Source organism: Phoenix dactylifera, chromosome 15 (assembly GCF_051530095.1).
Source record: "Phoenix dactylifera cultivar Ajwa chromosome 15, Ajwa_hap1_PhDact_Kaust_v1.1, whole genome shotgun sequence".
NCBI lineage: Eukaryota > Viridiplantae > Streptophyta > Magnoliopsida > Arecales > Arecaceae > Phoenix > Phoenix dactylifera.
In genome coordinates this window covers 6,436,885-6,447,055 of record NC_143204.1, presented here as the reverse complement: position 1 = coordinate 6,447,055, position 10,171 = coordinate 6,436,885, and positions in this window count along the sequence as shown.

The following is a 10,171-nucleotide window of genomic DNA, read 5'->3' as shown; positions in this document are numbered from 1 at the left end:
TATCATACCTCTGTACAATTTGCAATCTACACTTTTACCTTTTTCATCTTTGTCAAGCTTGCAACTTGAGCCCATGGGTGTGCTGATTTCCTTTGCATCCTTCATCTTGAACTTCTCCAACATTTTCTTGATGTATTTGGACTGACTGATGAAGATGCCTTCCTCTGATTGTTTTATTTGTAGCCCAAGGAAGAAGTTGAGCTCACCCATCATGCTCATTTCAAATTCTTCCTACATAAGCATAGCAAACTCTTGATAAAGACTATCATTAGTAGCACCAAAAATTATATCATCCACATAAATTTGCACAAGCAATAAGTCATTCCCTTTTCTTTTAATGAAGAGTGTTTTGTCTACATTTCCTCTTTTAAATTTATTTTCAATTAGAAAATTACTTAATCTTTCATACCATGCCCTAGGGGCTTGCTTAAGTCCATACAATGCTGTTGCCCAGATAGACAACCCAAGAGGGGGGGGGGGTGAATTGGGTTTTTAAATTAACTTGAATATTTAAAACTATAGCAAGTTGTTTAACTAAAGCTAAGTGCTGTGAGTAGTGTCCGGGGAAGAAGATGAGAGACAATGCACTACAAACACAAAGTTTTATAGTGGTTCGGAGCTAACCCTTGCTCCTACGTCCACTCCCCAAGTCTCACTTGGGAATTTCACTATAACCCCCTTGGATTACAGCCGGTTGTTTTGCAAGCTCACAACCAAACTTGTTGTTTTACGAGCTCACAACGAACTTGGTCGGTTTTCCCAGGCTCACCGACTAGAACCAAACCCCGATTGTTTTCCCGGGCTCACAATCAAACCCTTACACACGTTGGTTTTAACTTGGCTCACCAACCAACCTTAAACCCCTTGATTCAATCCCCCGATTGAATCAAGTAAATACAAGAGATAGAAGAAAACAGAAAATAGCTTCTCAAAAAGCAGATTTAAAACAATATAATCGTAAAGGAGTTAGAAGCCCTCAAACGCTTTTAAGCTGGTGAAGAGGTATGGCTTCTGGAACTCCGGTCTCCTCTTGAAAGAGTGGTCGACTTGAATGCAGGAGGAGGAAGCTTTGATTGTTGGGAAGAAGTTGTTGGAGCAGTCAATGCAGATCTCCCCTTTTTCGTTTAAGAGCACTTGGAGAGCTTGAAAACTTGAATGCTTGGAGTGGAATGTCTATTCTCTACCTTGCTACAGTCCTCTGTGGCTATTTAAGCCAACCCCCATGGAAACTAGCCGTTACTCTGCTTTTTCTGGCCGTTCTGCACACTCTGCGCAGCCTGACAATATGACCGTTGGTGGGTTGGAGTCGACTCGCGCGATCAGGAGTCGACTCGGCTGTAGCAGGAGTCGACTCACGCTTTTCCGGAGTCGACTCGGCAACTGTTCCAAATTTGAATTAAAGTTGCAGTCTTGACTGGGAGTCGACTCGTCTTGACCTGGAGTCGACTCGCCAACTTCTGGAGCTGACGTGGCAATTTTGGAGTCGGCTCATCCACTGAAGTCCGTGGATCCAAATTTGAATTTTGTCCACTCGAGTCGACTCGACTGTCCTGGGAGTCGACTCGAATCTCAGAGCCCGAACTTCCGATTCTCTGTCTTTTGGCTCATCCAGTCTTGGAGTCGACTCGAACTTCCTTGGAGTCGACTCGGCTCTCAGTTTCCGAAAGTTGGTCTTCTGCCTTTAGACGTGAAGCTTGTCTCGGAGTCGACTCGAGCTGTCTGTGAGTCGACTCGAATCTCAGAGGCAGTAACATGGTCTTCTGTCTGTTGATGGTCGCTCAGTCTCGGAGTCGACTCGCGTACTGCGGGAGTCGACTCGAATCTCAGAGTCCGAAAATCGTTCTCTGACTTTTTCTTTGTGTTTCTCTTGGAGTCGACTCTTACTACCCTGGAGTCGACTCGTTGAACATTGAGTCGACTCGCGCACTTCGGGAGTCGACTCGTTGACAGTTTCTGAGTTGAAGCTTTCTGTCCTTCTGTCTGTTCTCAGTCGGAGTCGACTTGTACTGATCTGGAGTCGACTCGAGCTCGTGCCAGTGAACTTGATACGCTTGGAGTCGACTCGTGATACTCGGGAGTCGACTCGAGTCTCAGACATTGGTTCATGCAGACTTCTTAACTTATCCAAAATACTATGAACCAAGTCTAGAAACACTTGGACAGGATTTTCACTGAAACACTCAATTGAATTCATTAGTAATCACAAGATATACTCAAATGCTTTGAGCTCATCAAAATCAAATGGGGTTTTAATCAATCACTCCACAATCTCCCCCTTTTTGATGATGACAAAACTTTGAGTATATGTAAAGTGAATTGCTCATAAAACAATGAAGTAAAATCCATAAATGAATTCAAATGTCTGATAATTTAATTTATCCAAGTTTGAAAGGAGTGAAACATTAAATTTCGGAGTTAAAACTCCCCCTTTCATTTGGAATTATATAAGCCTTCATATTATGCAATCAATTGTTCGGCTTATATGTCATTAATGATTTAGCTTGATTAAAATTCAGATTCTCCCCCTCAACATATGCATTCAACTATGTTTTGATTCTCTGAATTTCCTTTTAATGCTTTGAAGTTTTTGAACTGAATTTTATTTTTTTAGAGGGAAAATCTGTCAATTTGTTCTTGAGTAGGATTCAGCTAATCTCCGAATATCCCTTGAATAGATTCTGGAGATTACTCCATTAGGAGCCCCAAAAGAGAGATAATGAGCCTCGAGGTACCGAATCCACTTAGAACAAATTTGTGTGTGTTATTAAGAGTTTATCTTTTTATTTATTTCCATTGATTTCTTTTACATATTTTTTTATATTTCTCCCCTTTTTACATATTTTATACATATTTCTCCCCCTTTTTGTCATCATACCAAAAAGGAGGAAATCACACACAATCAATGGCACAACCAATCATCAAATGGCACATAATTGAAGATAAAATGTCTACTCATTGTATTGATATGAATGTGAATACATGTGAGAATACAATAAGTAAAGCAAAGCAAGACAAAACACAACTCAAACACATCTATGTCCTCCTCGAGGATGAAGCTCCCCCTCTCGAGGATGCATCTCCTCCTCTGGAGGGTGTGGCTCCTCCTCTCGAGGATGTGGCACCTCCTCTGGAGGATGGTGCTCCTCCTCTTAATCGGCTCTGCTCCATGAGGAGGGTGACTGCATCTGTCACATGTCCGAGCTGCGTTATAATAGACGTGGTGGCTCTGCTATGTGTAGTGGAGAGCTCTGTCACCGACGCCTGAAGTCCAGTCACCGATGTCTGTAGTGCGTCCAGCTTGTCGATGAGTACATTCGACAAGCGCTCGGCCCCCTCGGTGGTGGTGTGCATGTCACGACCTATCTCCTCTCGCATCTGTCGAGTGGAGCTCGTGACCTCACTCATGCTATGGAACTGAGCCTGGACCAAACTCCGGATATTGTAGATCTCTTCCCGTACATGAGCCGTCATGTCAGTCACGGCTGTCAAGGAAGGGACCAGGGCAGAGGAAGTGGGCGCAGAAGAGGGAGCAGGCACTGAGCCGCGGATCTCCCGAAGCAGCTCGTCCTTCAGATCTCGGACGATCTCCTGCCGCAGCTCCCGGAGCTGCTCTGTATCAATACGGACCTCCATAGATGGTGGAGCTGAGGAGGAAGGTCCGGCAGAGGTGGTAGGAGCAGGAGGAGTGGATGGGAGGTCTGGATGGTCTGGAAGGTCTGGGTAGTCTGAATCTGGCTCAGGACTGGGTGATGGTCTGGTGGTCTGAGCAGTGAGAGTGGACTTCCTAACCCAGATCCCTTCTCTCTTCCGAAACCCCATCCTGTGCATAGTCCCCGTACATAAGCGATCAGTCCATCGCAAGGCACGAGAGGGTTCCCTCTCAGGAATGGAAATCTCGTACTGCCTAAAAAGAAGAGTGAATAACATCCCGTATGGGAGTGAGAGCCTAGGTCTATCTAGGGGCTCACACATATACCTATAAATGAGCTTTGGGAAGTTGATCGGGGTGTCCTGAAGGATATAAGACATAATAGCTAAGTCTCTTTCATTCACAAAATCAAATCTCCCTGTCTTAGGGAAGATGGACCTGGACAGAATGCTCAAAAGGATTCTCACTTCAATAGGAAGTGAGCTAGCAGATACCTCATCTAGGGGGGACTGAGGTGGATGCCCTAAGACGACCGTAAGGGCCGCAACTCTATCCTCAGGGTGTGCGGGAGCCACCCCTACTAATGGAAGGTGAAGGATATGGGCAATGAGGTCCTCTGTGACACGCAACGGGACACCTACTACCGTGCCCTCGATACCTCCATCTTCCCGATGGACGGTACTGTAAAACTCTTGAACTAGGCCAGGATAGGTGGGAAGGTCCAAGGTGAGGAAGTACTCTAGGCCCTGGGCTCTAAGCCTATCGCCTATGGTGAACCCCTCCCGGGAGAGATAGTCGAAATCGACAAACCTCCCGGAGGTGACGGCCTTCCCGGCCAACGGCCTAACGAGAACCACCCTAGGCGGGGAACGATCCGGAGGTGGTTGCCTCGCGGGATCGTGCCGCGCCTTGGAGCGCCGCTCGGGACCGGCCTCGGGACCGGACCTCTTCCTAACGACGGTCTTACGAGGCATCTTGACCTAAACGGGAAGAAAAATACCTAGAGGACGGTGAAGGACCGACAGAGGAAGCTCGGGACGGACCGGAAATGACCTAGGAACGGACGGAAACTCAATGTCCGGCGAAGAATCGACAGGAAAAGGGCTTGGAGACGATCGGGGATGACCTAGGAGTCGGCTCTAGGGCTTTGTGAACAGTGGCGGCTTGAGGAAAAGTGTTTGCGAAATGACAACCCTAGGGTTAAAAAGTCGGATCCCGACTGCGAGTCGACTCCCCTGAGTCGCGAGTCGACTCGATCTCGAGTCGACTCCAGAATATGCGCGAGTCGACTCTCTGTTAGCGCATGTAGACTTCGAGTCGACTCCCGACATTGTGCGAGTCGACTCCCCCTCAGCTGCCAACTTTGCGAGTCGACTCCCGCAAATGTGCGAGTCGACTCCCCCTTAGGAGCCGGCTCTGAAACTTACTCGAGTCGTCTCTAACCTTGGCACGCACCTAAAAACCATGCCATAATCGTGCCACATAAGGGAAAATCAGCTAATTAAGGACTGATTTGATGATCACTGTATAGAAACTCTATTTTAACCTCATTCTAATCATCAAAATCAATTAATCTAGTGAAAAACTCCCACTAGGATGGATCAATCACTCCTAATCCCCTTCTAAGCACACTAAACCTCTCTTCACTTAGGAGTTTTGTAAAAATGTCTGCTAATTGATTATCAGTACACACAAATTGGAGTGACACATCACCATTCAATACATGGTCTCTTATGAAGTGATGTCTTATCTCAATGTGTTTAGTTCTTGAGTGTTGAATTGGATTTTTAGTGAGATTTATGGCACTTGTGTTATCACAATTAATGGGAATTTTATCTTGTTTAATGCCATAATCTTCTAATTGTTGTTTAATCCATAAGATTTGAGCACAACAACTCCCGGCTGCAACATATTCAGCTTCTGCAGTGGATAATGCAACCGAGTTTTGTTTCTTGCTAAACCATGAGACTAGGTTTTCTCCTAGAAATTGACAGGACCCGCTGGTACTTTTTCTATCCAGCTTACATCCAGCGAAGTCTGAATCTGTGTACCCTATTAAGTTTAGGCTAGATTTTTTAGAGTACCACAGCCCTATGTTCTTAGTTCCAATTAAGTATTTAAAGATTCTCTTAACTGCAGCTAGGTGTGATTCTTTAGGATTAGCCTGATATCTAGCACACATGCACACACTAAACATAATATCAGGCCTACTTGCAGTAAGATACAGTAAAGAACCTATCATACCTCTGTAAAGTTTTTGATCTACAGATTTACCTGATTCATCTTGGTCTAACTTGCATGATGAGCTCATGGGGGTGCTGATTGACTTGTTTCCCTCCATATCAAACTTCTTGAGCATCTCCTTGATATATTTTGCTTGATTAATGAAGATGCCTCCTTCAGATTGTTTGATTTGAAGCCCGAGGAAGTAGTTCAGCTCTCCCATCATGCTCATCTCAAACTCACTCTGCATCAAATCAGCAAATTCCTCGCAGAGGCGATTGTTAGTAGCACCGAAAATGATATCATCAACATAAATCTGTACTAATAACACATCCTTATTTTTCTTTTTCAGAAATAATGTTGTATCTACATTTCCCCTAGAGAATTCATGTTCTAATAGGAATTTACTAAGTCTCTCATACCATGCTCTAGGTGCTTGTTTTAGTCCATAAAGTGCTTTGTTCAGTTTATACACATGATTAGGGTATTGATGATTTTCAAAACCAGGAGGTTGTTCTACATACACCTCCTCATTAATAAACCCATTTAGAAAAGCACTCTTTACATCCATTTGATATAGTTTGAAGTCCTTAGAGCATGCATATGCTAATAGAAGTCTAATTGCCTCAAGTCTAGCTACGGGAGCAATGGTTTCATCAAAATCTATGCCTTCTTCTTGATTATAACCCTTTGCTACTAGTCTAGCCTTATTCCTTATAACAATTCCATTTTCATCTAGCTTATTTTTATATATCCATTTAGTACCTATAATTGGATATTCAGAAGGTCTCTCCACTAGATCCCAAACCTTGTTTCTAGTAAATTGATTTAGTTCTTCTTGCATTGCATTTATCCAATTTACATCATTTTCGGCTTCTTCTATATGTTTGGGCTCAAAGTGTGAAACAAAAGCTAGATGATTATTCAAATTCCTAAGGGATGCTCTAGTCCTAACCGGTTGTGATGGATCATCTAGAATTAGTTCCTTAGGATGCCCGTGAGCATACCTCCAAGCTTTAGCTAGCCCATGATCCACTATAGGCTCTTGGTTTGACGATTCTCCTTCAATCAACTTTTGATTATCATCTTGTAATCCCATCTCATCTATCTTTTCTTCAAGTATTTCAATATCATCATCAAAATTAACCTTCTTACTAGATGAGATGTCACTAGAGTCATCAAAAACAACATGTATAGATTCTTCTATAACTAGGGTTCTTTTATTAAAGATTCTATAGGCTTTACTAGTTGTAGAATAACCTAGGAATATTCCTTCATCAGATTTAGGATCAAATTTCCCTAGATTATCTTTCCCATTATTATGTACAAAACACCTACATCCAAAAATATGAAAATAGTTAACTTTTGGTTTTCTGTTTTTCCACAGTTCATAAGGTGTTTTCTTTATAATGGGTCTTAATAAAACTCTATTTAATATATGGCAAGAAGTATTAATGGCTTCTCCCCAAAAGTACTTAGGCAGGTTACTTTCACATAACATCGTTCTAGCCATTTCCTCTAGAGTTCTATTCTTCCTTTCCACAACTCCATTTTGTTGTGGTGTCCTAGGTGCAGAAAAATTATAGGTTATCCCCTTTTTACTACAAAATTCGTCAAATAATTGATTTTCGAATTCGGTACCATGGTCACTTCTAATGGCTATGACTGAAGACTCTCTAGCATTTGTTACTTCCTTATGGAATTTTTTAAACATAGAAAATGCTTGATCCTTATGTACTAGGAACATGACCCATGTGTACCTAGAGTAATCATCTACTATAACAAGACCATATTTATTTCCACCTAGACTTGTTGTTCTAGTTGGACCAAATAGGTCCATGTGTAATAATTCTAGAGGCCTAGAGGTAGAGACACATTTTATGGATTTAAAGGAGTTCCTAGATTGTTTGCCAAATTGACATGCTTCACATATTTTGTTCTTTTCAAATTTTAATTTTGGCAAACCTATCACGGAGTCTCTTTTAACTAATTTAGTTATTGTGTCCATGCTTGCATGACCTAACTTACGGTGCCATAACCAACTAGCATCATTATCTTTAGTTTCATTTACAACTAGACATTGGTTATGTTTTGCAAGATCTTCTAGGTCTACAACATATACATTTCCACGTCTAATCCCTTTAAAAACTAAGCTATTATCATTAGGATTTGTTATAATACATAGTGATGGTTTAAACATAACATCATATCCTTTATCACATAATTGACTGATGCTTAACAAGTTATGCTTAAGACCATCAACATATCTGACATTATCTATAAAAGTAGAAGGGGTGATTTGAACTTTACCAATACCAATGATGTGACCTTGGTTGTTGTCTCCAAACGTCACAGCACCTCCCTTCTTAGCTTCAAGGGTGAAAAATTGGTCTTTATCACCCGTCATGTGCCTTGAGCAGCCACTATCCAAATACCAGCAATTTTTGTTGACCTTGGCTGCAAGACACTCCTACACGAGCAAATCATGTCATCTTAGGTACCCAAGTTTTCTTGGGTCCTTCATGGTTAGTCAAGTTGGTTCCTTTTGGAACCCATACCCTTTTAATCTTTCTTTTAGTTTTCCTTTTCCTATAGTCACATGCATTTGCCTTATGTCCTATATTTCCACAACAAAAACAGATCATTTTCTTAGTTTTATTTTCCCCAGCTTTGACAAAAAAGTTACTAAGAAGTTTTTGTTTATTTTTCGGTTTATACCCTAAACCCGCTTTATTAAATACGGCTCGTTGACTGTTAAGTATCATGTTTAACTTTTCAGAACTATATGTGAATTTTTCAACTAAGGGTTTGTATTTGTTAAGTTCTTTAGTTAATGTTTGATTTTCGGCTTTTAGATCATTTAGTTCTTTTGTTAGATCCTTGTTTAAGACTTGTTTATGGTTTTTGAGTTCTGAAAGTTCCTTAGTTAGTTTTTCATTATCTTTAGTTAAGGTATTAGTTTTCTTAATTAAGAGTTAGTTGCTTGTCTTAAGTTCTAGATTTTCTTTGGTAATAGCATCTTTATCCTTAATTAAAGAATCATACTTACGGATATAAGTTTGGTTAGTTACTTTTAATTCCCTGTTTTTAACATTAACATCCTTATATTCAATCATTAGTTCGTTAAACGCATCATAAAGTTCATCAAATGAAAAAGCATAGTGCGTATCAGAAGTTACCTCATTTTCGTTGGCTATGAAACAAAAATTGGCCTTCTCTTCTTGTTCTTCATCCGATGATGAGGATGATGCGTCGGAGTCCGATAGGGTGGTGACAAGGGCTTTCTTCTTCTTCTTGTACTTGCTGCTCTTCTTTAGTAAGGGACACTCAGCTCGGATGTGTCCCGGCTTTTTGCACTCATAGCACCCGATCCCCTCACTTTCCCTTTCCTTACCTTTGTCCTTGCGGTAGGAATTTGAGGGGCCTCTCCTTTGATGATAGGACTTCTTGTGGTTGATGAATTTCTTGAACTTGCGCACAAGAAGAGCCTCACCACCATCTTCCTCATCTTCTTCTTCTTCACTGCTGCTGCTGCAAGACAAGTCCTTGTTAGAAGAAGTAGATTTTAAAGCTATTACCTTTTTCTTATGGGAGGACTCTTCCTCGTTGTGTTGTTTCATGGTAAGCTCATGCGTCATAAGGGATCCAAGGAGCTCTTCAAGTGGAAGCTTGTTCAAGTCTTTAGCTTCTTGGATTGCCGTCACTTTAGCTTCCCACGACCTTGGTAGACACCGAAGGATTTTCCTGACAAGTTCACTGTTAGTATAGTTCTTGCCAAGGCTTTTTAGGCCATTGACAATATCAGTAAACCTAGTGAACATGCATGTAATTGTTTCGTTAGAGTCCATTTTAAATAGTTCATATTTATGAACCAAAATATTTATTTTGGACTCTTTCACTTGATTCGTGCCCTCATGGGTCACTTCAAGTCTGTCCCAAATCTCTTTTGCAGAATTGCAAGTAGAGACCCTATTGAATTCATTACGGTCTAAGGCACAATAGAAGACATTCATTGCTTTAGAGTTTAATTGTGCCTTCCTCATGTCATGTTCATCCCAGTCCATTTCTAGTTTAGGTACCTTAACACCATCTACGTATATGGATGGGATGTAGGGCCCATTTACTACAATGGACCACATCTCATAGTCTTGGGCTTGGATGAATATTCTCATCCTAGCCTTCCAGTATGAGTAGTCAGATCCATTGAAGAAAGGGGGTCTTTGGGTGGACTGACCCTCAATGTGAGAAGATCCAAATGGGGTTGTCATTTTGATCTTTTAACTCTTGAGTGGAAGAGTT